This window comes from Mustela erminea, chromosome 4 (assembly GCF_009829155.1).
Source record: "Mustela erminea isolate mMusErm1 chromosome 4, mMusErm1.Pri, whole genome shotgun sequence".
Taxonomy (NCBI): domain Eukaryota; kingdom Metazoa; phylum Chordata; class Mammalia; order Carnivora; family Mustelidae; genus Mustela; species Mustela erminea.
Genome location: NC_045617.1, coordinates 121240994 through 121268969, shown reverse-complemented (window position 1 = coordinate 121268969; position 27976 = coordinate 121240994). Strand labels below are relative to the sequence as shown.

The window sequence follows — 27976 nt, the reverse complement described above, 5'->3', positions numbered from 1 at the left end:
TAGTCATCAGCTCTGAACCTCACCCCACTGAACCTGACTTAGGTTCTGGGACTTCATCACTAATATGATTTCTGTCTCCCCTCCTGCCTGTCTGATCTCTGGAGCACTCCTATTGCTGGTGCTCCCAATCTGATGCCCTCTCTTTAGAGCTCATCTGTGCCAGGTGGATCTGACTCCTGTAGGATTTGGCCACACAACCAAATGACCCTTGACACGTGCTTTCCTATTGTTGACCTTCTGTCTCTCAAATTTAAAATGAGGAAAGACTGTCCTCTGAGGATTAGAGTAAATTATTTATTGAAATAAAGTACATAATGTTCAGAGTGAAATGGCACCTGGTGACTGGTGGGCCTGATTATTTGGTGAAGGTCAGCAGAGAGCAGGATCCTGGCCTCATGGTTTCAGCCTACAGACCAGCCTGTGCAGATAAGATTCTTTGACAGAGACTCTGACACATGTTGATTCCAATCAGCCTCTTAGGGTTGGTCAGGGTCTCCCTTGCTTTTTCTGCCCCAAGCCTCTCTCCCTTGATGCTTTCAAGGTGAAGGCCAAAGTACCAGTTCTCCAGGCCTTTTCCCACAACCTGGCACTCACATCACTCCCCACAGGATTTGCCCATTTCAGCCTTGACCTTGGATGGGCCTGACCTACATGGGACTGAGAGAGAGTATATTCTTCCAGGTCACATGTAATCTCTGCAAATGATTCACTGACATCTCAGGGACTGAGGAATGTGATTAGACACTCTGGGCATTTCCGTGAATATGTACTGAATGAAGTCTTTCAATGACGGACCAAAATGCATAGTGTCCTTTATTTTCATACCTTACTCTCAATATGCTCTGAAGAATTAAACCGTAACACATAAATGGATGTGCAGCAAGTTCAAATATCTCAAATATCTTTCCTGCTGCCTGTTGATTGCTTTTAAAAATTACAGTCTCAAAAAAAATTACAGTTCCATTAAGTGGAGGTAGTTTAATCATACATGGAATTATTACTAATTGCTCAATAATACTTGAAACCATCTTTAAAACAGTATCTTCAGGCAGAATAATAGTGAGCTCTTCAACAGAAGGTAGCTCATTAAGGAGTAACTAATCCTTTGTTTTAAGAGGAAAATTCTATTTTCCTTCTCAGTTTGTCAATCATCTTCTCCACCTGACAGCAGCGGAGGAAGTGATATACAAGAGGAAGCTGATGAGAATGAGGCGGCGCTTGAACTATCTGAATCTGTTGCACTGTTCAAGTCCGAATCTGAGTCTGAAGTCTCTAGAGAGTCAGGAGTCCCCGCCAGCTCTGCTGCGCCCGGGGCAGTGACGCAGTTCCCTCTGGGGGGAGGTCCTGGCCTTAACTGTGGCGTGAATTCAGTTGGCTGCTCCTTGGCAGGCTGAACCTCCGCGGCCTGTCTGCTGTCCGGGGACACCTCATCCGATTTCAGTGTGGCTTGGACCCTGGAACAGGTATACAGCCCCGAGACTGCACCGCCTGACCTTGGCCATCCCCCTAACCGGTGCCATTAAACTTCAGAGTTTCCCGCTGAGCCACGGTGACCTCAACTACTTCCAGGGTGTCGCGCCAGAGGGCCCTCAGACAGGCTCACAGCTCGCTAGGAAAAAGGTAGAACTGTGCAGGTTGTATGGTGCATCTGGCCAGATTTTCCGCCTTTCTAGGGTAACAGCTCGCGATCCTGCCTGGAGACTCGCCCCTGCTGCTGCATACACAGCGGCAATTACCGGGGAGTCTACTCTGCGATTGCTTTTCTTTTAATTTCTTATTTACTCATTGTGAATTAATGAGTATAATAAAATTTCTCCAAGTGTCTATAAGAATGTCTTTTTCCTTTTGTGTGAGTCCTTTGCCTTTATATAGCTCAGGGCTTTGGTGGGAGTGATGCTTCCTCACTTTCCTTGGATCTCAGATATTAGAAGTAGAGTGGATCGCCTACTCAGAGGGTGCTGGGACAGGTGCCCACTGTCACATGCACTGTGCAGCTGACCTCTGGGTGGACATCAGCATGCTCCAAACCTTGCGAGTTCCTTAAGAAATTCTCAGAGACACCTTTGTTTTGATACTTTGGTTATGGGATGACAATCTATTGGGAGGGGCTGTGTTCACCAGAGCAGCCAATGTGTGGGCTCCGAGGATGGTGAACATTCGCGCTGTACCCTTTGACATCTCATAGCAGGCTGCCAGGGCAAAACTCAGCCTACCAGCTAGAGTAATGCTGGTTAGAGGAGGAAGGAAAATTTTGAAAGGCAAAAGGAATACTATCACTGTGTGTGTGTGTGTGTGTGTGTGTGTGTGTGTGTGTATGTGCTGTCATATGCCACATCTTTTCAGGTAGCAAACAAGCAAAAAACTTTACCCCGCAGTAGACGATAACCCAGTGAACCCTTCATCTTAAGAGTGTCAAAATAAACGAAGCTCTATGCAAGCCAATATGAGTGGCATGTTATATGCAAAGTGCTGAAAGGAAAAAGAACTACAACCAAGAAGAATGCACTTGACAAGACTATTGTTCAGATTTGAAAGAAAGATCAACATCTTCCTAGAGAAACCAAAGCTAAAAGACTTTATCACCACCAAACCATCCTTACAATCAATGTGAAACTGACTTTTTAAAATGGAAAATGAGTGGTCAGAAATTGCACCAGTAAATTATGAGTAAAGAGATGTAAAATACAAAAAATATATAAATATGATAGCATGTACATAAAATTTGGAAGAGATAAGCAAAAAGGAAGAGAAGGTTTTTTTTAATTTTAAGAATGTGTTTTTTTTTTCAAAACAAACAAACAAAAATAAATAAATATGGCACAGCAGTATACCTCTGCTTATTTTACTTGAACTTGTGAAATTTTCTGTGTAGGCTTTTGTCTACATCAATTATTTTTTGGGAAGTAAGTAGAAGAGTACAAGTAAGTAGAAGAGTAGAAGAGTAGAAGAGAAAGTAGACTTTCTAGCTGGCAGCTTGTCCAGGATTCACTCCATTCTCAGCTGCTGGAAGCTGAAGCACAGCTCGCCTTGTTTGCCTTAATTCTCATTTGGAGACTGAAGGAAGGAATGTGTCTTTCCTCTGCTGTTGGGAAAATTTTCTTCTCTTCGGAAGTAAGCAGAAGAGTACAAAAGACAATTAATAATCCTTACAATCTAAGAAAAACAAAGAATGTGTGTTTTTTTTTAATATTTATTTATTTGACAGGGAGAGAGAAGGAGACAGAGCACAAGAAGTGGCAGCAGCAGACAAAGGGAGAGAGAGAAGCAGGCCACTGAGCGGGGAGCTGGATGTGGGGCTTGATCCCAGGACCCTGGGATCAGACCTGAGTTGAAAACAGATGCTTAACCAACTGAGCCACCCAGGTACATGTAAAGAATGTGGTTATACTCAAGTGATATCCAATTAATATACAGTGTTATAACTCAAGTTATTATAGAAGAACTTCAGGGTAACTGCAAACCTAAAACCTATAGTGGATACACAAAATTAAAAAAAGAGAAAGCCAAAAAACACTACAGAAGCTCATCAATCACAAAGAAAGAGAGGAAGATAAGGAGACAAGAACAGAGACCTATAAACAACTAGAAAACAAATAACAAAATATCAGTAAGGACATATGCATCAATAATTACATTATGTAAAGGGCCTAAATGTTCCAATCAAATGACAAGGTAGAGAATAGATAAAATGAGCAAGACCTATCTATATGGTGCCCAGAAGAGATCGTCTCAGATGTAGAGATACATGCAGAGTTAAAGCTAAGGTATGGAAAATGTAGATGCATGCGTTTGGAAGCAAAAACAAAAACAAAAACAAAACAAACAAACAAACAAACAAAATAAGCAAAATCAAAACAAAAGAAAACAACCCAGAGAAGAAACGCTTATAACAGAGAAAATGGATTTTAAAACAAAGACTGTAACAAGAGATAGAGAAAGACATTACATAATGCAAAGGGGTAAATCCAACAAGATGATACAACAATTCTAAGTATCTATGCACCCAAGTATCTGAAGCACCTAAATACATAAAGCAAATATTAATGGACATAAGGAGACAAGATGATATGACACAACAGGAGTAGGGGGCTTTAGCCCCAAAGTACATCAATGGATAGATCATTAAGGCCGAAAATCCACAATGAAATCATGTCTTTGAATGCAAAAATGAGACCATGTGGACAACACAGATGTATACAGACCATTCCATCCCCAAATAACAGAATACACATTCTCTTCAAGTTTATGTGGAACATCTAGATTATATTACATGTTAGGGCATAAAACAAGCCTCAATAAATTTAAAAAGCATGACACGCAACTTTTTGAAATTTGAAAGCATGCCATGCAACTTTTTTTGACTCCAGTGGTATGTAACTAGGAATCAACCACAAGAAAAAAAACTGGAAAACACACAAACATGTAGAGTCTAAACAACATGATACTAAACAACTAGTGATTCAACAAAGCAGTCTAAGGGAATGATAAAGTGGAAAATATATATAAATATAAAAAGTGGAAACATAAAAAACCAAAAATATTCCTCTCCACATAATAAAAAACATGAAAAAATGAAAATGATGAAACAATGGTAAAAAAAAAAAAACCCTTTGAACACAGGGAAAGCATTTTGTTAAAATTTAAAATCAATTAGCCAATGTATGGTACATCATTAGTTTCAGATGCAGTGTTCAATGATTCATCAGCTGCATATACACGCAGTGCTCATCACATAGTTTGTCCTCCTTAATGCCCATTACCCAGTTACCCCATATCCCTACCAGCCTCCCCTTCCACAACCCTCAGTTTGTGTCCCAGAGTCCAGAGTCTCTCATGGTTTGTGTCCCTCTCTGATTTCCTCTCATAAAGTTTTCCCTCTCTTTGAGTGAATCCATATGATAATTGTCTTTCTCTGACGGACTTCTTTTGCTCAGTGTAATACCCTCTGGTTCCATCCACATTGATGTAATGGTAGGTATTCATTCTTTATGATGGCTGAGTAATACTCCATTGATTATATAAACCACATCTTCTTTATCCATTCATCTGTTGATGGACTTCTCAGCTCCATCCAGAGTTTAGCTATTGTGGATATGGCTGCTATGAACATTGGGGTTCATGCTCTCCTTCTTTTCACTATATAAGTATCATGGGGGTAAATACCCAGTAGTGCAATTGCTGGGTTGTAGGGTAGCTCTATTTTCAAATTCTTGAGGAAGCTCCATACTGTTTTCCAGAGTGGCTGTACCAGTTTGCATTCCCATCAACAGTGTAAGAGGGTTCCCCTTTTTCCACATCCTGTCCAACATTTGTTGTTTCCTGTCTTGCTGCTTTTTGCCATTCTAATTGGTGTAAGGTGGTATCTCATTGTGGTTTTGATTTGTATTTCCCTGATGTCAAGTGATGCAGAGCATTCTTTCATGTGTATGCTGGCCATTTGTATGTCTTCCTTGGAGAAGTGTCTATTTATGTCTTCTTCCCATTTCTTGACTGGATTACTTGTTTGTTTGGTGTTGAGTTTGAGAAGTTCTTTATAGATCGTGGATACCAGCCCTTTCTCTGTTACGCCATTTGCAAATATCTTTTCCCATTCTGTGGGTTGGCTTTTAGTTTTGTTGATTGTTTCCTTTGCTGTGCAGAAACTTTTTACCTTAAGTCCCAATAGTTCATTTTTGCTTTTGTTTCTCTTGCCTTTAGAGAGATGTCTTGCAAGACTTTGCTCTGGCCAAGGTTGAAGTGGTTACTGCCTTTGTTCTCAGAGATTTTCATGGATTCCTGTCTCATATTTTGGTCTTTCATCCATTTTGAGTTTATCTTTGGGTATGGTGTGTGGTTCTCTTTCTTCAGTCATATTATTAATGTATAGAAATGCAACTGATTTTTGTGCATTGATTTTGTATCCTGTCATGTTGTTGAATTGCTGTATGAGTTCTAGCAATTTTGGGGTGGAGGTTTTTGGGTTTTTCACATAAAGTACCATGCCATCTGGGAAGAGAGAAAGTTTGACTTCTTTGCCAATGTGAATTTTTTTTTTTTTCGTTGTCTGATTGCTGAGGCTAGGACTTCTAGCACTATGTTGAACAATAGTAGTGAGAGAGGGCATCTCTGTCATGTTCCTGACCTTAAGGGAAAAGCTCTCAGTTTCCTCCCATTGAGAATGATATTTGCTGTGGGCTTCTCAGAGAGACTTTTATGATACTGATGTATGTTCCCTCCATCCCTGCACTTTGAAGAGTTTTAATGAAGAAAGAATGCTGTGTTTTGTTAAATGCTTTTTCTGAATCAATTGAAAGGATCATATGGCTCTTGTCTTTTCTTTTATTTATGTGACCTACCACATTGATTGATTTGTGAATGTTGAACCCACTTGCATCACAGGAATAATTCTACTTGGTTGTGGTGAATAATCCTTTTAATGTACTGTTGCATCCTATTGGGTAGTACCTTGGTGAGAATTTTGGTATCCATGTTTATGAGGGATATTTGTCAGTAATTCTCCTTTCTGGTGGTATCTTTATTTGGTTCTGGGATCAAGGTAAAACTGGTCTCATAGAATGATTGGGAATTTCTTTCCATTTCTATTTTTTTTAACAGTTTCAGAACAGTAAGTATTGGTTCTTCTTTAGATGTTTGGTATAATTTTCCTGGAGTCATCTGGCCCTGTATTTTTTTTTTTTTCCAAAAGATTTTCCTTAATGTTTTAGTTTTTAAATTTCTTTTAGTGCACGAGAATTCATTGGTTTATGCTCACAACCAGCACGCCATGCAATACATGCTCCTTCATAATACCCACCACCAGGCTCACCCAACTGCCCAACCCCTGTCTCTTCAAAACCCTCAGATTGTTTTTCAGAGTCTATAGTCTCTCATGGTTAATCTCCCCCTCCAATTTCCCTCAACTCCCTTCTCTCTATCTCCCCATGTCCTCCATGTTATTTGTTATGCTCTGCAAATTAGTGAAACCATATGATAATTGGATCTCTCTGCTTGACTCTCTCAGCATAATCTCTTCCAGTCCCATCCATGTTGCTACACAAGTTGGGTATTCATCCTTTCTGATGGAGGCCTAATACTCCATAGTGTATATGGACCACATCTTCCTTATCCATTCATCCGTTGAAGGGCATCTTGGTTCTTTCCACAGTTTGGTGACCATGGTCATTGCTGCTGTGAACACTGGGGTACAGATGGCCCTTCATTTCACTATGTCTGTATGTTTGGGGTAAATCCCTAGTAGTGCAATTGCAGGGTCATAGGGAAACTCTGTTTTTAATTTCCTAAGGAATCCCCACATTGTTTTCCAAAGTGGCTGCACCAACTTGCAATCCCACCAACAGTGTCAGAGGGTTCCCCTTTCTCCACATCCTCTCCAGCATACGTTGTTTCCTGTCTTGTTAATTTTGGCCATTCTAACTGGTGTGAGGCGGTATCTCAATGTGCTTGTGATTTGAATCTCCCTGATGGCTAGTGATGATGAATATTTTTTCATGTGTCTGATAGCCATTTGTATGTCTTCATCGGAGAAGTGTCTATTCATGTCTTCTGCCCATTTTTTGACATGATTATCTGTTTTGTGTGTGTTGAGTTTGAGAAGTTCTTTATAGATCCTGGATATCAGCCTTTTGTTTGTACTGTCATTTGGAAATATCTTCTCCCATTCTGTGGGTTTTCTCTTTGTTTTCTTGACTGTTTCCTTTGCTGTGCAGAAGCATTTGATCTTGATGAAGTCCCCAAAATTCATTTTCACTTTTGTTTCCTTTGCCTTTGGAGACATGTCTTGAAAGAAGTTGCTTTGACTGATACTGAGGAGGTTACTGCCTATGTTCTCCTCTGTGATTCTGATGGATTCCTACCTCATGTTGAGGTCTTTTATCCATTTTGAGTTTATCTTTGTGTATAGTCTAAGAGAATGGTCAAGTTTCATTCTTCTACATATAGTTCTTTAATTTTCCTAGCACCATTTATTGAAGAGACTGTCTTATTTCCACTTGATATTCTTTTCTGCTTTGTCGAAGATTATTTGACCATAGAGTTGAAGGTCCATATCTGGGCTCTCTACTCCGTTCCATTGATCTATGTGTCTGTTTTTATGCCAGTACCATGCTATCTTGGTGATCACAGATTTATAGTGAAGCTTGAAATCAGGCAACGTGATGTCACCAGTTTTGTTTTTCTTTTTCAATATTTCCTTAAATTTCAGGATCTCTTCTGATTCCATACAATTTTAAGGATTGATTGTTCCTGCTTTTTGAAAAACGCCAGTAGAATTTTGATAGGAATGGCATTGAAAGTAAAGATTGCTCTAGGCAGTATAGACATTCTTTTAAAATTATTGTTTATTTATTTACAGCATAACAGTATTCATTATTTTTGCACACACCCAGTCCTCCATGCAATCCATGCCCTCTCTAATACCCACCACTGGTTTCCCCAACCTCCCACCCCGCCGCCACTTTAAACCCCACAGACTGTTTTACAGAGTCCATAGTCTCTCATGGATGATTGTTTTTCAGAGTCCATAGTCTCTCATGGATCACCGCCACTTCCAATTTCCCCCAACTCCCTTCCCCTCTTTAACTCCCCATGTCTTCCATGTTATTTGTTATGCTCCACAAATAAGTGAAACCATATGATAATTGACTATCTCTGCTTGACTGATTTCACTCAGCATAATCTCTTCCAGTCCCGTCAATGTTGATACAAAAGTTGGGTATTCGTCCTTTCTGATGGAGGCATAATACTCCATAGTGTATATGGAACACATCCTTCTTATCCATTCGTCCATTGAAGGGCATTTTGGTTCTTTCCACAGTTTGATGGCCATGGCCATTGCTGCTATAAACATTGGGGTACAGATGGCCCTTCTTTTCACAACATCTGTATCTTTGGGGTAAATACCCAGTAGTGCAATGGCAGGGTCATAGGGAAGTTCTATTTTTAATTTCTTGAGAAATCTCCACACTGTTTTCCAAAGTGGCTGCACCAACTTGCATTCCCACCAACAGTGGAAGAGGGTTCCCCTTTCTCCACATCCTCTCCAACACATGTTGTTTCCTGTCTTGTTTATTTTGGCCATTCTAACTGGTGTAAGGTCGTATCTCAATGTGGTTGTGATTTGAATCTCCCTGATGGCTAGTGATGATGAGCATTTTTTCATGTGTCTGATAGCCATTTGTATGTCTTCATTGGAGAAGTGTCTGTTCATATCTTCTGCCCATTTTTTGCTATGATTGTGTTTTGTGTGTGTTGAGTTTGAGGAGTTCTTTATAGATCCTGGATATCAACCCTTTGTCTGTACTGTCATTTGCAAATATCTTCTCCCATTCTGTGGGTTTCCTCTTTCTTGTCTTGACTGTTTCCTTTGCTGTGGAGAAGCTTTTGATTTTGATGAAGTTCCAAAAGTTCATTTTCACATTTGTTTCCTTTGCTTTTGGAGACATATCTTGAAAGAAATTGCTGTGGCTGATATCAAAGAGTTTACTGCCTATGTTCTCCTCTAGGATTCTGATGGATTCCTGCCTCACACTGAGGACTTTTATCCATTTTGAGTTTATCTTTGTGTATGGTGTAAGAGAATGGTCTAGTTCATTCTTCCACATATAGCTGCTTAATTTTCCCAGCACCATTTATTGAAGAGACTATCTTTTTTCCACTGTATATTTTTTCCTGCTTTGTTGAAGATTAATTGACCATAGAGCTGAGGGTCCATATCTGGGCTTTCTACTCTGTTCCACTGGTCCATGTGTCTGTTTTTATGTCAGTACCATGCTGTCTTGGTGATCACAGCTTTGCAGTAAAGCTTGAAATCAGGTAACGTGATGCCCCCCCCCCCCCCGTTTTATTTTTGTTTTTCAACATTTCCTTAGCGATTCGGGGTCTCTTCTGATTTCATACAAATTTTTGGATTATTTGCTCCAACTCTTTGAAGAATTCCGGTGGAATTTTGATCAGAATAGCATTAAAAGTATAGATTGTTCTAGGCAGTATAAACATTTTAACAATGTTTGTTCCTCCGATCCAAGAGCATGGAATGGTCTCTTCTTCAATTTCTTTCATGAGTGTTCTGTAGTTCCTCAAGTACAGATCCTTTACCTCTTTGGTTAGGTTTATTCCCAGGCATCTTATGGTTCTTGTAAATGAACCTATAGTAAATGGAATCGATTCTCTAATTTCCCTTTCTGTGTTTTCAGTATTCGTGTATATGAAAGCCACTGATTTCTGTGCATTGACATTGTATCCTGCCACGTTGCTGAATTGTTCTATGAGTGTCTTCATTGTCATTGGTTTCCATGAATTGTTTCAGTTCTTCTTTGATCTCCTGGTTGATCTAAGCATTCTTTTTTTTTTTTTATTTTTTTAAAGATTTTATTTATTTATTTGTCAGAGAGAGAGAGTGAGCGAGAGCGAGCACAGGCAGACAGAGTGGAAGGCAGAGTCAGAGGGAGAAGCAGGCTCCGTGCGGAGCAAGGAGCCCGATGTGGGACTCGATCCCAGGACACTGGGATCATGACCCGAGCCGAAGGCAGGTGCTTAACCAACTGAGCCACCCAGGCGTAAGCAAGGTGGTCTTTATCTTCCAGGTGTTTGATTTCCTTCTGAACTTTTCCTTGTGATTGAGCTCCAGTTTCAAAGCATTGTGATCTGAGAATATGCAGGGAATCATCTCAGTCTTTTGGTATCAGTTGAGTCCTGATTTGTGACCAGTATGTGGTCTATTCTTGAGAAGGTTCCATGTGCATTTTTGTTGTTTTAGGGTGGAATGTTCTGTATATATCTATGAGGTCCATCTGGTCCAATGTGTCATTCAATGCTCTTGTTTTTTTCTTGATTTTCTACTTTGATGATCTGTCTATTTCTGAGAGAGGCGTGTTAAGATCTCCAACGATTAGTGTATTCATATTAATATGACTCTTTTATCTTGATTAACAGTTTTCTTATGTAATTGGCTGCTCCCATATTGAGGGCATATATATTTACAATTGTTAGATCATCTTGGTGGATAGTCCCTTTAAGAATGATGTAGCGTCCTTCTGGATCTCTGACTACAGTCTTTAGTTTAAAATCTAATTTGTCTGATATGAGAATCGCTACCCCGGCCTTCTTTTGAGGCCCATTGGCATGAAAGATGCTTCTCCCTCCCTTCACTTTCAGTCTGGGTGTATCTTTAGGTTAAAAATGGTTCTGTTGTAAACAGCATATGTATCAGTCCTGTCGTTTTATCCAATCTGCAACGCTGTGCCCTTTAATGGGCGCATTTAGGCCATTCACATTGAGAGTTATTGTTGATAGATACGTTTTTATTGACATTGTCTTACCTTTGAAGTCTTTCTTTCTGTAGATTGTCTCTACATTTCTGTTCAATGCTATTCTTGGGCTTTTCTTTCTATTATAGAACCCCCCTTAATATTTCTTGCAGTATCGGCTTGGTGGTTGCGTAGTCTTTTAAGCCTTGCCGGTCTTGGAAACTCTTTATCTCTCCATCCATTTTGAATGTCAGTCTTGCTGGATAAAGTATTCTTGGCTGCATGTTCTTCTCATTCAGTGCCCTGAATATATCTTGCCAGCCCTTTCTGGCTTTCCAGATCTCTGTGGACAGGTCTGACGTTATTCTGATGGGCTTTCCTCTGTACGTGAGGATCTTCTTTGTCCTAGCTGCTTTCAAGAGGTTCTGCCTACAATTATAATTCTTCATTCTTACTATTAAGTGTCTTGAGGAATTTCAAGAATCTGTAATCTTGGGGGGAAACCTTTCGGCCTCTAGGACATGAACGCTGGTTCCATTCACGAGATTCGGAAAATTTTCATGAAAAACTTGTTCCACTATATCTTCTAGACTTCTTTCTTTCTACTCCCATTCAGGGTTTCCAATAATTCTGACGTTGGAACGTTTCATGGCGTCATTTATTTCCCTGATTCTGTTTTTGTGGTTTCTAAGCTGTTTGTTCCAGGCCTCCTCCTGATCCTTTCTCTTTCTATGTTTGTCCTCCAGGTTACTACTCTATCTTCTGTCTCAGTTACTCTATCATTGAGATAATTTAGATTAGATTGGAACTCATTGAGAGCATTGTGAAGCTCATCCCTGGAAGCTTTCAGCTCTTCCCTAATATTGAAAACATGATCTCTGGTCGTTTTCAGTTTGGCCTTAATCAATTCCGTTTGGTAACCCATGGCTTTCTCCAACCTAGCTATTGCTTGGATAATTGTTAGACTGAATTCTCTTTCCGACATATTGTCTATGTTGATAGCTGTTAGCTCTGTTGCAGAAGGTCCAGCCTCTGTATTTTATTTCTGTTGGGCATTCCTCCTTCTAGTCATTTTGGTGAGAGATGACTGAACAGGTGTAGCTGGATGTATTGACCGTGGTGCAGTCAAGGAGCACCCTGGAACACTTCTGAGCAATCAGGGTTCCCCACCCAAATGAGAGAAAAAAGAAAAGGAAAAGAAAAAAAGAGAGAGGGAGAGAGACAGGAATGAAAGGTGAGATAAAAGAGAAGGTTCAGCCCAAATGAGCCCCACGGTAAGATTTATGAAGTATACAAACAGACATAGACAAACAAAAAGACTGATACAAGTATATGACAAGAGAAAAAAAATTATATATATATATATATATATTTACATATATATATATGCAAATAAAGGAAGAACCTCGTCAAAAAGAACGCCGAGTGTAAGATTCATATACTATCAGGACAAACACAAAAACACAGAAATACTGGTGGAAGAAAAAGTTGGGAGAGTGGTTGTAAATCTCAGTGGGTGAGGAAGGTTGTTTTGATTCTTCCTGGATGTATCTTGATATCTTTGTTAAAGGACTCAACTGTCCTAAGATAAAGGGTGATTAGAAATTGGTTTACCTATAGGGGTGGCATTGATTGTGGAAATGGGATTACCATGAAGTTTAACTCTATACGAATATTAGAAAAGAAAAATTAAAAAAGGAATAAACTAGACTAAACTAAACTAAAATTTAAAAAGAAAAGAAATTAAAAAAATAGAAATGGAAAAGGAAAACAGAGGTGTATGTATCAAAAAGTTCAGGTTAGAAGGTTATTATGGAATTTGATGTACTGGACATCTCACTGTGATGGTAAATAGGTTAAAAATTATCTATATAATAATAAAAAATTATCTATATAAAAAAATGAGCCAGAATAGTGGGAACGAATTAATAATAAAATTGTCCTATGAAGTTGTGGTGGTTGTTCTCTTATCGTCTTTTTTTTTTTTCCTTTCCTTTCCTGGTTGGTTTTCTGGGGCAGGGGCCTGCCACGTGGGTTTTCAGTCAATGATGTTCTCTGAGTTAAGTCCTCCTGCCCCCCTGAAGGGGGTGGGCTCTGAGGAAACTGGTTTTTTCAGGCTTTTGTTCTCTGAAGGTTTTTATATTTGTTCACTTTTGTTTTTCTCTCTCACCTTGACCGCTTTTGATGGTTTTTGTAGGTTTAGAGGAAAGCAAACTGCACCCTGATCTCCCTCTCAGAGAGAAGCCTCAGTCTGGCTGCAGAGCCCAAATGAATTCCCCCTTGGCCTCTGGCAGAGCAGGTTCCCAGTCGCGGTCCCTGGGAACTCGGGATTTTTGCTTGTACCCAAAACCACAGCATCAGCGGCTGTCTGGGCAGCTCCAGACTGCCAGAGAAGTTCCATGCAGCGATCGCACACTGAGATTTTCCCGCTGGCCCGGGCTGGGAGTCCCTGGTCTTTCCGGGTCCGAGAGCACCGGGCTGGTGCCTGTGCGCACCTCTCTCAAGACTCTCGCATGACTAGGACTCTGATGGCAAGGCAGGGCACTCGCATGGCGACTGCAAGAAGCCTGTGCTTCTGTTGGCTGGTGAGGCTCCCAGCCCCTCACGGGAGCTGGGCGCCACGCGCTCTCAGGTGAGCTGGTGGTTGAGGGATCAAGACCTGGTTTCTCTGCCGCACTCACTCTGGCTCTGTGCCAGCAGTGGCTGTCCTGGGTCTGGGGACTTAAGCCCCTGACCCTAATACCCTGATTCCTGCAATTTCCCCCCCCCGGTGATCCTTTGCTCTTTTTGAGTGCTTTCTACCAAACTCCCAAGTTAATGCTGGTCCCCAGATGCAGGGCACTCTCATATTTGGTTATTACTTTCCAGTGGGTTGCCTCTGGTGGCTCCCTCCCCCTTTTGTTTATCTTCCAATATCAGTCCGACTTTCCCACTCGGCTTTACCTGCCCACTGGCGTCTTCTGCTTCAGTAGAGATCCAGACGTGTATAATTCTAATCTCAGGCTAATTTCGTGGGTGATCGGAGTTCTTTGGAAGGTAATCAGCTCACTTTAGTGTACAGGTTGAAAGGGCGCCTCCTCCTACTTCCCTACCATCTTGTCCACCCCCCCCCCCATTGGCTTCTTTGATTTCTGTTTCAATTTCCTTGTTGGTTGGCATATACTTGGTATAATATGTTCTTAAAATTGTTTCTATTTCCTCGGTGTTGGTATTGATCTCTCCTTTTTCACTCATGGTTTTCTTAATTTGAATCTTTTTCTCTTTTCTTTTAAACAATTTTTTTGCCTTTATTCATTTCTGAGAGAAAGAGAGAGCGTGAGTGAGTGAGAGAGAGAACAAGTGGGAAAGGGGGAGAGGAAGAAGCAGACTCCCTGCAATGCAGGGAGCCTGAAGCGGAACTCAATCCAAAGTCACTGGGATCATGACCTGAGCTGAAGGTAGGTTCTTAACTGACTAAGCCACCCCGGTGCCCACGGGTCCTTTTTCTTTTCTTTTCTTCTTTCTTTCTTTCAGTCTGGCGGGAGTTTATCAATCTTAATAATTCTTTCAGTGAACCAGCTTCTAGTTTCACTGATCTGTTCTACTATTCTTCTCATTTCTATTTCATTGATTTCTGCTCTAGTCTTTATTATTTCTATTCCCTGCAAATGTAGCTTATTTTAAGCTATATTTGATGTTCTTTCTCCTGTTCTTTTAGGTGTAAGGTTAGCTTGTGTATTTGAGATTTTTCTAATTTTTGAGAGAAGCTTGTATTGAAATATAGCTCCCTCTAAGACTACTTTTGCTGTATCCCAAAGTTTTGAACAGTTGTGTTTCCATTCTCATTAGTTTTCATGAATTTTTAAAGTTCTTTAATTTCCTCGTTGACCCTTCATTCTTTAGTAGGGTGCTCTTTAACCTCTAAGTGTTTGATTTCCTTCCAAATTTCCTCTTGTGATTGAACCCAAGATCAAACATTGTTGTCTGAAAATATGCAGGGAGTTATCCTAGTCTTTTGGTATTGCTTAAGACTTGATTTGTGACCCAGGATGTGATCTCTTTAGAGAATGTTCCATGTGCACTTGAGAAGAACGTGTATTCCATTGCATTGATAGGTTTGTTGCCAGTCTAATGTTTCTACTTTGTAGGTTAAGAACCTTTTGTGTTGAGCTGCTTTCAGGATTTTTCTTTCATCTCTGAAATTTTCAAGCTTCACTACTACATGTTGAGGTGCGGATCTATTTTTATTGATTTTGGGAGGGTCCTTTCTACTTCTTGGACTTGAATACCCATTTCCTTCCCCAGTTTAGAGAAGTTCTCAGCTATGATTTGTTTAACCATACCTTCTTCCCCTCTCTTTCTCTTTCTTCTCTTTCAGGGACCCTCAAAATTCTAATATTGTTTCATTTGATGGCATTTTTGATTTCTCAGAGTCTCCCCTAATGGTCCATTAGTTGTTCTCTCTTTTCCTCAACTTCTTTCCTTTCCATCAACTTGACTTCTATGTAACTTACACTCTCTTCTGCCTCATTTACCCTAGCTGTTCAAACATCCAGTTTAGACTGCATCTTAGTTAAAGCATTTTAAACTTAGGCCTGATTGGATTTCATTTCAGCACTAAGAGACTGTCCAGTGTTTTTTATTCTTTTTTTTTTCAAGTCCAGCTAGTAACTTTATAATTATTTTCCAACACTTTACTTATATCCATATTGATTGGATCCATGACAGAGAGCATTAACTCTGGTTCTTTCTTTTGTTGTGAATTCCTCCTTCTAGTCATTTTGTTCAGAGAAAAGTGGATGAACAAATGAAATAAATAAAACACATCAACCATGACCCATGTGAAATACACACCAGACAAATCTACAGAGGTCAACCAAAAAGAAAAGAAAAAGAAAAAAAGAAAATAAAAAAAAAGAGAGAGAGGAAGAAGAGACAATATAATTTCCCAGATGGACAAAATGGGGTGATCCACTTGTCTTGGGTGTATTTTAGTCTGTTTGTTAGAAGACACTAAATCCCAAAATTGTAAAGAAAGCAAAACTTATATAGACACAAAAATAAAATGAATACAGTGAAAGGAAGCAAAAAATGCAGAATATATTGATAAAATGTTAGTGTAAAAAACGATAGTTAGAAAATGACTTAAAAAATTGAGGAAGACACACAAAAAAATGAAAAGACATTCCATACTCATAGCGTGGAAGTACAAATATTGTTAATATGTCTATCATCAGGGCAGTTTCCGCAGCTGCCACCCTCACCCACCCAGACTGGGATCACTCAAGGTCTTGGTTGCAAAAACTTGCAGCCAAGAATACTTTATCCAGAAAGGCTTTGATTTAGAACAGATGGAGAGACAAAGAGCTTCCAGGACAGGCAGAAACTGAAAGAATATGTGACCACCAAACCATCCCTGCAAGAAATCTTAAGGGCAATTTGATAAAAGGAGAAAGTCCCCAAGAGTGATATAGAACATAAATATGCAGAGACAATCTACAGAAACAAGGACAGGCAGCATGATGACAATAAAATCCCATCTTTCAATAATCACTTTCAACATGAACGTCCTAAATGCCCCCATAAAATGGCACGGGGTTGCAGATTGGATAAAAAGGACCCATCCATATGCTTTCTATAAGAGGACCATGTTGAACTTAAAGATACATCTAGATCAAAAGTGAAGGGATTGATAACCATTTTTCATGCCATCAGACCTCAAAAGAAAGCTGAGGTAGCAATTCTCATATCAGACAAATTAGATTTTAAGATAGACTGTAGATAGAGATACAGAAGGACTGTATATCATTCTTAAAGTGTCCATCCAACAAGAGGATCTAACAGTTGTAAATATTTATGCCCCCAACATGGGAGCAGCCAACTACATAAGCCAACTGTTACCCACCCCCCAAAAAAAACCAACCAACCAAACAAAAACCCCATATTAATAATAACACCTTAATAGTAGGATACCTCAACACTCGACTCTCAGAAATAAACAGATCATCTAAGCAGAAAATCAAAGAAGAAACAAGAGCCTTGAATGACACACTGCATTTAGTGTGAACTGCCAGGATATATACAGATGAACCTCATGAATATATACAGAACATCCCCCTGAAACAACAGAATACTTATTCTTCTCAAGCACACATAGAACTTTCTCCAGAATAGACCATACACTGGGTCACAAATCAGGTCTCAACCCAAACCAAAAGACTGAGATGATTTTCTTCATATTCTTGGACCACAATGCTTTCTTTGAAACTAGAAGTCAGCCACAAGAAAAAGTGTGGAAAAAATTCAAACACTTGGAAGCTAAAGACATCCTGCTTAAGAATGTTTGGGTCAACCAGGAAATCAAAGAACTTAAACAGTTCATGGAAGCCAATGATAAGGAAAACACATAATTATAAAACCTATGGGAAGGGCACCTGGGTGACTCAATGGGTTAAAGCCTCTGCGTTTGGCTCAGGTCATGATCCTGGTGTCCTGGGATTGAGCCCCACATCAGGCTCTCTGCTTCTCGCGGGGAGCCTGCTTCCCCCTCTCTCTGCCTGCCTCTCTGTCTACCTGTGATCTCTGTCTGTCAAATAAGTAAATAAAATTAAAAAAAAAAAAACCCTATGGGATATTGCAAAGGAAGTCTTAAGGGGGAAATACATAGCCAACCCAGCCTCAGAAAAATAGAAAAATCCCGAATTCACCAACTAACTTTACACCTTAAGGAACTAAAGTAAAAACAACAAATGAAGCCTATGCCACACACGAGAAGAGAATTAATTAAGGTTAGAGGAGGGATCAATGGATTAGAAACCAGAAATGCCAAGAGCAGATCAACAAACTAGAAGCTGGTTCTTTGAAGGTATTAATAATAGCAATAAACCACTGGCCAGACTTATCCAAAAGAAAAGAGAAAGGAACCAAATGAATAAAATTATGAATGACAGGGGAGAGATCACAACTAATAGCAAGGAAATAAAAACAATTATTAGAGAATATTATCAACAAACATATGCCAATAAAGTAAGCAACGTGGAAGAAATGGTTGCCTTGTTGGAAACCTATAAACTACCAAGACAGAAACAGGAAGAAATTGACAACCTGAATAGACCCATAACCAGTAATAAGATTGAAGCAGTGATCAAAAACCTCCCCAAAAACAAGAGTCCAGGACATGATGGATTCCCTGGGCAATTCTACCAAACATTGAAAGAAGAAATAATACCAATTCTCCTGAAGCTGTTTCAAAAAATAGAAACAGAAGGAAAACTTCCAGACTCATTTTGTAAGCCCAGCATTACCTTGATCCTTGAACGAGGCAAAGACCCCATCAAAAAGGAGAATTTCAGGGGCACCTGGGTGTCTCAGTGGGTTAAGTCTCTGCCTTCGGCTCAGGTCGTGATCCCAGGGTCCTGGGATTGAGTCCTGCATTGGGCTCTCTGCTCAGCAGGGAGCCTGCTTCCCCCTCTCTCTCTGCCTGCTTCTCTGCCTGCCTCTCTGCCTGCTTGTGATCTCTGTTTGTCAAAATAAATAAATAAAATCTTTAAAAATAAAAAGGAGAATTTCAGACCACATCTCTGATGGATATGGATGTCAAGATTCTCAAAAAAATCCTACCTAACAGGATCCAACAGTGCCTAGAGGGTATGTGCTTCGGTGAGTGCTGTGAAGTGTGTAAACCTGGTGATTCACAGACCTGTACCCGTGGGGATAAAAACATATGTTTATAAAAAATAAAAAATTAAAAAAAAAAGAGTACATTAAAAACAGTACATTAAGAGGATTATCCATCAGTACCAGGTGGGATTTATCCCTGGGATGCAAGAGTGATTCAACACTGGCAAATCAATGTGATAGAACACATTCATTAGTTGACAGGGAAGAACGATATGGTTCTCTCAATTGGTGGAGAAAAGGCATTTGACAAAATATAGCACCCTTTCCTGATTGAAACTCTTCAGAGTGTAGGGATAGAGGGAACATTCTTCAATTTTATAAAAACAATTTATGAATAGCCCACAAAGAATATCATTCTCAATGGCGAAAATCTGAGAGCTTTTCCCTTAAGCTCAGGAACACGAGAAGGATGCCCACTATCCCCACTGTTGTTCAACATAGTCCTAGAAGTCCTAGCCTCAGCAATCAGACAACAAAAGAAAGAAAATGTATTGAAATGGGCAAAGAAGAAGTCAAACTTTCTCTCTTCACAGATGACATGATACTTATATGGAAAACCCAAAAGACTCTACTCCCAAATTACTAGAACTCATACAGCAATTCAGTAATATGACAGGATACAAAATCAATGCAGAGAAATCAGTTGTTTTCCTATACACTAACAATGTAACTGTTGAAAGAGAATTTCAGGAATTAATTCCATTTATAGTAGCACCAAAAAACACAAGATACCTTGCAATAAACCTAACCAAGATGGTGAAGGAACTACAAAGAAGACATCCAAATGGCCAACAAACACATGAAGAAATGCTCAACATTCCTTGGCACCAGGGAAAAAGAAATTAGAACCACAATGAGATACCACTTCATACCAGTCACAATGGCTAAAATAAACACTTCAGGAATTGACAGATGTTGGCGAGGATGTAGAGAAAGGGGAACCCTCCTACACTGTTGATGGGAATGCAAGCTGGTGAAGCCACTCTTGAAAAACAGTATGGGGGTTCCTCAAAAATTTGAAAATACAGTTACCCTATGATCCAGCAATCACACTACTGGGTATTTACCCCAGAGATACAAATGTAGTTATCCAAAGAGTCATGTGCACCCCGATGTTTATAGCAGCAATGTTCACAATACCAAACTATGGAAAGGACTTAGATGTCCATCAACAAATGAATGGATAAAGATGTGATTGATATATCTATATCATCTATCTATATCTATATTATCTATATCTCTATATATGTCTACACACACACACACACACACTAGAATATTATGCAGCCATTAAAAAAAAGAAATCTTGCCATTTGCAACGACATGGCTAGAATTAGGGTGTATTATGCTAAAAGATATAAGTCAATTAAGGAAAGACAATTATCATATTATCTCGTTGAAGTGTAGAATTTAAGAAACAAGGCAGAGGATCATGGGGGATGAGAGGAAAAAAAACGAAATGGGATGAAGCCAGAGAGGTAGATAAACCATAAGAGACTTTTAATCTCAGGAAAAAACTGAGGGTTACTGGAGTGGTGGGGGGTGGGAGGGATAAGATGACTGGGTGATGGACATTGAGCAGGGTATATGCTATGGTGAGTGATGTGAATTGTGTAAAACTGATGAATCATAGGCCTGTACCCCTGAAACAAATAATACATTATATGTTCATAAAAAAAAGACTTAAAGGATGTGAGGGCAATCTCACTGTGGCATCTGTCACCCCATTGTTTGCCAGGGTTGATTTGGCTAATCTGGCTGACTAGGCAGGTGTCCCCTTCCTCCCTCACTACTCTATCTACATCCCTCCCGAAGCTGCACACTCGGTCGAAGAGGATGACCTTCCCTGATAGAGGAGAGAACCATTCTTTGGTCAAGGGTATACGAGTAGCTGTGCTCCCCTGATAGAACCTCCAAGCAAGATTTCAAGGTCCATTTGTAGGAGAATGTAGGGTAGTCAAGCTTCCAAGACCCCAGACACACCCAAATGTGGCTCTGCCTGTGGCAGTCTGATTAAAAAAAAAAAAAAAAAAAGACAAAAACAAAGAGTCAATAAAGTAAGAAACTAATTGAAAAAGGAAATAAAAGAGGGGCGCCTGGGTAGCTCAGTGGATTAAAGCATCTCCCTTCAGCTCAGGTCGTGATCCCAGGGTCCTGGGATCGAGCCCCGCATCGGGCTCTCTGCTCAGTGAGGAGACTGCTTCCTCCTTTCTCCTCTCTCTCTGCCTGCCTCTCTGCCTGCTTGTGATCTCTGTCTGTCAAATAAATAAATAAAATCTTAAAAAAAAAGGAAATAAAAGAAAAAAGAAAAGGAAGATTTTTAAATGGAAGATAATGAGATCATGAGAAAAAAAACCCTTACATTCTCTATATTATTTTCTCCTATTCCTAGAGTTTTGCAGTCCTGTGTGCTCCGTCAACTTGGTGTTTCCTGTCATTTCATCTGTCTTCTGGAGAAGGGGCCTACTGCACTGAATCTCAGGTGCCTTTGCCTGGGTGGAGTTGCATAGCCCCTTGCCAGGGGCCCGGACTTGGGCTGAGTTGCTACTGATTGCCCTATGTGGCTTTCGTTCCCCAGAGGTGTTCTGCATCTCTCTGGAGGATGAAAACAAATAAGGCCTTGCCCGATATTGAGTCCTGGTGCCAAGAGATGGCAGTCCACTCTCTTTACTAAACCCTCAGGGATGAGTGGTCTTCACTTTTGTGTGTGCCAAAGTCTAAAGACTTCTGTGGTGTGTGCTTGCATGCATCCTCCCAGGAGAATGCAAAAGCTCCCTGAATATCTGTCCTTTGTAGGGTCCCCACACAGAGAGTGGTCACCCAGTCAGGCACTCCTCCATGTTATCCTTCCTGGGGAAGGCATATGGCTACAAGTTTTCTGTCCTTTGCAGTACCCTTACACTCTGAGGGGTTGCCCAATTGTGCACACTCCCGTGCTATCCATGCTGAAGGACGTCACAGGGCTGCCAGTTTTCTCTCCTTTGCAGGACACCTGCAGGACTGCTGTCACCGGATCATGCTGCAGTTCATGATTTATGGTGAACTAAGTTGAGGGTCCTCTCCCGGGTTTGCTGACCCTCACTGATTTCTTCATTCCAATGCTTAGGAACTCTGTCTGCTCATGCACCCTGGAGATTCTAAGACCACATTGTCACACCTAGGATTCTCCCTGCTTCCAACCTGAGCACTTTTCAGGCATGGATGTTTCTCATTGGAGCAGATTTATAAAGGTTCTAATATTGGGCTCTGGGGCTATATCGCTTTCTAGTAGCCAGTTCACAGAGGTTCCCTCCCTCCACTGATTATCTTCTGAGATATCCCCTCAGATTCTCCAGACCTCCTACTTTGCAAAAAGTGGTCACTTTTTGGTTTTTAGAATTCCAGCAATTCTTTCCTTACATCTCAGTTTGAATTCATAGGTGTTCAGAATGATTTGATAGTTATCTACCTAAATTCAGGGGACCAGATAAAACGAGGCCTCCTACTCTTCTGACATCTTTCCTCCCTCCTCAAATGCAAATTCTATAACGCATGCAAGAAGAGGATGTGACTTATGTCATACATAATGAATTTAACAGATCTTCCTCAATATGTTTGGTGTCAACACTCTAAAGCCTTGGGTCACACATTGTCTAACACAGCTTTCCCTTCCCTATATTTCCATAAATGAAGTCACCATCTACCACACACAATCACTGTTTTAGTGTTTATAAACACAAGTTTCGAATTTCACATCAGGTATTGGCAGTCCAACCAATTCAAACTCCTTCACCAACAATTAATGGCGGATCAGAACTATCAAGATCTTAGGGCATCTGGGTTGCTCAGTTGGTTAAGCACCTGACTCTTGATTTCAACCAGCTCATGATGTTCCAGGTTGTGAGATGGAGGCCTGTGTTGGCTCCATGGTGGGTGTGGAGCCAGCTTAGGATTCTCTCTCTCCCTCTGTCTCTCACTGCCTCCATGTTCCCTCTCTCTCTCTCTCTCTCAAAACACCAAACCAAAACAACAACAAAAAAACCCATCATTGTTTGCAGCAGCAGCAGCTATTATGGGCACCCAATGCACTTTCACCACTGTTTGAATGGATCCTCCAGCATGGGGATTTTCTTCAGCTCTAACAATAAAGAAAAACTCTAAAGATGCAGAACATCACTATTAAGAGAAAAGGTAGTTGCTGGAACTGACACTTCTATAGAGTCAGGGATTGGATGAGATGTGGAGGGAGCAGCTTCCTAGTGAGACTGGATTCACTTTTGCACCTGGGAAACCAGGGTACTGAGAAGAGATCAGGGGGATACCTTAAAAGGAAGGCAGGTCAAAGGACTATAAGCCTGCATTATTGCCATAACGTTGCTGTAGACTTACTGATAAACATCATTCTTTTGACCCTCTGTATGTAATTCTGTGTAAAGCCACAACACTATTTTTCATACATGTCCATTCCCTCACTGCATACTACAACAAAGGTCCCTTCTACTCGAAAACCCAATGGAGTAGTGTGTAAGCATTTTGAGGTGTAATTTGAAAATACCATAAAGGCTTACTCATCTCAACAAAGTATTCTGTCCTCCTGAAAAAATAAGGACTATTTTCAGACCCTTGCTGATCTGGCATCACAGATAATAAATCTTGCAGTGGGCCCAGGGTGTGTGAACACCAGATCACAGAAGAGTGGCGGCCTTTTTCCTATCCATTCAACACCTCCACATATATGCTTGGAAAGGAGGAAAACATACATTTCCTTTGTCTCTCATCCACAGTAGAGCAGGTGTCAAAGGTAACAATTCTCCAGGATGGTTAGCATCCTCTTATAGCATCCAATAACTCATTATTTGCTGTCAAAACTTGGATGCAATAATACCTTGCTTTACTAACTACATCTTGTCACTTGAAAAAAAAGAAAGAAAATTGAAATAAAACAAAAGCACTTATTTGGGGTCTTAGAATTGCAATTCAGGGACATTGATTAAGGTAGTAACCCAAATTGTGTACCACTAGGGAACAAAAAAATTGAGGGTTTTTACAACAACAGGGAATGCTTATATACATTGTTAAAAATATTTATGATTGGTGTTGGTGGTAGAAAACTAATCTCAGCTAAACAGAATTGGTTCTCTGATGGCTAGAGCCATTATTGAGCAAAAGTTCATTACTACTGCAAGTTGCAGACGTTCCTGCAGAGCCCCTGGAATATTCCTGTTCTGGTCTTGTTCAAAAGTTCATTTTTCCACTCAGTGAGGACATGTGTAAGACCCACCTCCTTAATGGCCTTTGGCTCCATTTTAAAACCTCTTAACATAAGTGACTCCATTTCTTTTCACCTCTCACCCATTTCAAAAGATTAGAAGTCATATTTTAAGCATACTTATATTTTTAATATAAAAAAAGACCTAGGACACTTTCAGTTACTAAAATGATATCCTACAGCTATCAAGTCATTAGCTGTACTTGTTTGTTTCTTCCCCAAGGTCCCTTAATGATACATTGTATTAACATCAGGTAATTATTTATAATGCAGAACCAGGAATGAACAGAGTAGTAAAATTTTCTATTTCCTGTGCTTCTTTCAGTAAAATGTGTATTTAGAAGCTCAGGGTTACTGTATTATCATTGCTATTTTGAAATCAGCTGGACAAAAATAGGAATTGATGTTCTACCAACACAAGTTCTATAAAAAGATCATTCTAGCTTCACAACTGATTCAGTCACATTTTAATTAAATTAACTAATTTTACCTAACTGAAAATGTTAGTAATTTTCTAGCTTAAATTCAATTAGTTTTAGTTACTGGTAGAAAGCCTAGATACCCAACTTGGCTGTTAAAAAAGTATAACAAATATGTCTAGAGGTCAGTATGCTCAGTGCCTGCCATGCTGACTGCACACAACAGGCACGGAATAGATGTGTGTGGATGGGATGATGGAAGAGTAGATGATGAGTGGACAGAACCAACTGAGCAGGCAAGGAGGAAGGAAAAGCAGGAAGTTAGAAGGAAGACCCAGAGAGTCCCTAAATCAAAGCTGTACACATAATATAATGCAGAGAATAAGTATGGAGACATGTAGAAGATGGTCATTTAAGTCCATCTGATAAAAATAGGAGAGGATTATGCTAAGTGAAATAAGTCAAATAGAGAAAGTCAATTATCATATGGTTTCACTTATTTGTAAAACATAAAAGGAATAACATGGAGGACATTAGGGGAAGGGAAAAATGAAAGGGGAGAAATTGGAATGCAAGATGAACCATGAGAGACTATGGATTCTGGGAAACACACTGAGGATTTTAGAGGGAAGGGGGGTGGGGAGAATGGGGGGAATAGGTGATCCTGGTGATGGGTATTAAGGAGGGCAAGGATTGCATGGAGCACCGGGTGTAGCATGCAAACAATGAATCTTGGAACACTACATCAAAAACTAATGGAAACAAACAAACAAACAAACAGAACAAACAAACAAAAAAAACTAATGGTGCCCTGCATGGTGACTATCATAACACACTAGGAGAGGAAATGGGAGTTCAGTTGTCCTTTAGATGCTAAAGCAGAAGAGAAAAGTAGTGTATTATAAGAGGGTCTGTACTGTGTCAGCCAGCAACATTGGGCTGCTAGGATCTCCATGCCTGCTGGGCTCAGGTGGGTTTCCCAAACTTGCACAGCCACCAGTGTGGACAAGGCTGACTCCCAGAAAATCTTTCTGGGGTGGCAGCTTTAAGCCAGCGCAGTTACTCCCCACTTGGACTGGCTCCATGATAAAATTCTGGGCATACTATAATCAAGACTCATAGGTGTCTCTTACTGGAGATTATCTCAAACCATCCTGCAGTGCCCTGCTCTGACAAGGCAGTCCAGAGACTTCCAGGTGTGTTCAGGAGCAAGAATATCCACATGTGTGTAGATTAGCTCTTGGAATGAGGCAGTGGCTAGGAACACCCAATAGACCACTACTGGAACCCAGTCTCTCCCTACAGATGCCCTGGTTCAGATCCAGACTCTTCTGAACTGTGTCACCCATGGATTGTGGTATATACTCTGTCATTTGGCCTTTGGCTCTTGGGGCCTCCCAGGCCTCTTGGGCTCAGGCTGGACCCCAAAACAGCACAGCTTCCAAGGTAGACAGAGCCTACTCCCCCCAAATCTTCCTGAGGTGACAATTTTAAACTGAGGACCATCAGTCCCCATTGGGACTGGCTGCCTGATGGTGTCCTGGGCTTACCAGTAATCAAGTTTCTTGTGAAGGATACTCTAGCCAGTCAGCTGGGCTGATGTTGGGAAGGCAGGACAACTTCCTCCATCTCTGCCTAGGGGGACTATGCACATTTGTGCAGAGTAGAGCTTGTAGTTAGGCACACACTGGGTCCTGCAAGAGCTGAATCCTGTGACCTGGGTTCTGCAGACCCTTGTCTTTCTGGATCCCTGACAGCACCAATCTGCACAGCAGCACATGCCCAGCACACATACCTTCAGCAGACCATGGGTGTTAGTGCCCTCCATGCCTGCGGAGTTAGTGCCTGTCCCCAAATGATGGTTGAGCCTAGAAGATAGTAGAAGGCCAGCCCCCATAAATCATTCTGAAGCAGCAGTTGCAAACTGGTGAGTCAGTCCTCATTTGAGGCTATTGCCTGTTTTGGATCCAGGGCTTCTAGGTCTCTCCTACTGGAGGAGTCACTGGCCAGTCATCCTGCCCCTTGTTGACTAGGAAATCCCTATCCTCCAGATTTGACTGCAGGGGGAATGGGCAAACTCTTTATTATGTTAAGACCTGATGCTTGCAAATAGGCATAGCAGCTAGCCACCCAGTCCTGAGCTGGCTAGTCACATCTGAGGTGGGAGATCCTGACCTTCCAGATTAGAAAAGTGTTTCATGAGTTCACACAGGCCCATATTTGTGCCTCACTCACATAGGAAACATGAGCCCTGTCCCAGTAAAATAAAAGTGATCTCTCAATTCTTGTGATGTCCATGGGTACCTTCACCTTCTCCTAGGCCATGGGAGAGGGCCGGAGACCTCAGTTCTAATCCTAGGTTTGCCACTAACCAGCCATATGACTCTGGCTGGATCCCAGTGTCTTCAAAGCCCTGCTCCTCATATGTAAGAGGTGGTACAAGACTTAGGCCATCTCCAAGCTCCATGATGATGTGACCCCTCCCTCCCTTCACTAAGTAAATGGAACATGACTGAACAGGGGAATTTCCTGTGTGATGTTCCCTCCTTCCTACAACAAGCTGTTTCTACATGTGCATGTTTCATATTAAGTTTTCTATTCCTGGGAGGGCACAGAAGTCATCATTTTGCTCCAGAGTGAAATGGGGAGTACACTGGTCCCTGAACAGAGAGGGATCTGGCTGCCTCATGTGCAACAGCTCCGAGCAGGGCCATCACCAGCTCTGCTGGTGGGGAATATTTGCCTCTAACTTGGTGCACCAGTGGCTCCTCAGGACAGCAGCACCTCCCCTCAGCTTATCCTCCTGATGGGCTCTCCCTGTGCCCTTTGTTCTGCCACAGCCCAGTGCTCACTGCAGCTCATGGAGCCCTGGCAAGGCCAGATAATGGACTCTCATCTTGTAGTTTTGTCTCCTGGTGAAGCCAGTAAGGGCTCTGCTGTGCACCCTAGGCTTGTGATCCTTGGCTACCAAGACCCACAGGAAAAGTGGAGTCACCACAGCTGCTTGAGGTAGCAGGAAGAATGGGCTTTCCCCCATTTGTGCAGCTCTGAATCTGTTGCAGAGATGAAAGCCCATTCCTCCACACTTGCTAGAGCGTCAAGGGACACCAGAGACATTGCCCTGGTGTTAAAATCAGAAAGCTTTTCCTATGGTTAAGAGACATCGTCAGCCCAGGACAGCTTGGCCTGGCACTGAGCAAAACATACATGGTTTGTAGAGGGCCTCCTGCCACTGCTTCCACATGGCCAGTGGCCTGGAAACTAACACCAGCCTTTTCTTGGCTCAGAATCTATCCTCAGCTGGTCAACCCAGGTTGAAAAAACACACTGCTTCCTACAAATAGCACATGGTCCCATCATGGGAGTTCTTTAGCAGTTCTAAAGCACAGGATGATGGACAGCAGTGC

At 41.1% G+C, this 27976-nt stretch overlaps 3 pseudogenes; 1 reads left to right on the top strand and 2 right to left on the bottom strand.

Moving 5' to 3' along the window:
• The window catches only part of LOC116589409, a 245749-nt pseudogene that overhangs the window by 95982 nt on the left and 121791 nt on the right, over positions 1–27976 (bottom strand).
• Positions 1–27976, top strand: part of LOC116587895 — a 75219-nt pseudogene that overhangs the window by 13042 nt on the left and 34201 nt on the right.
• Positions 707–27036, bottom strand: LOC116587896 (annotated as a pseudogene).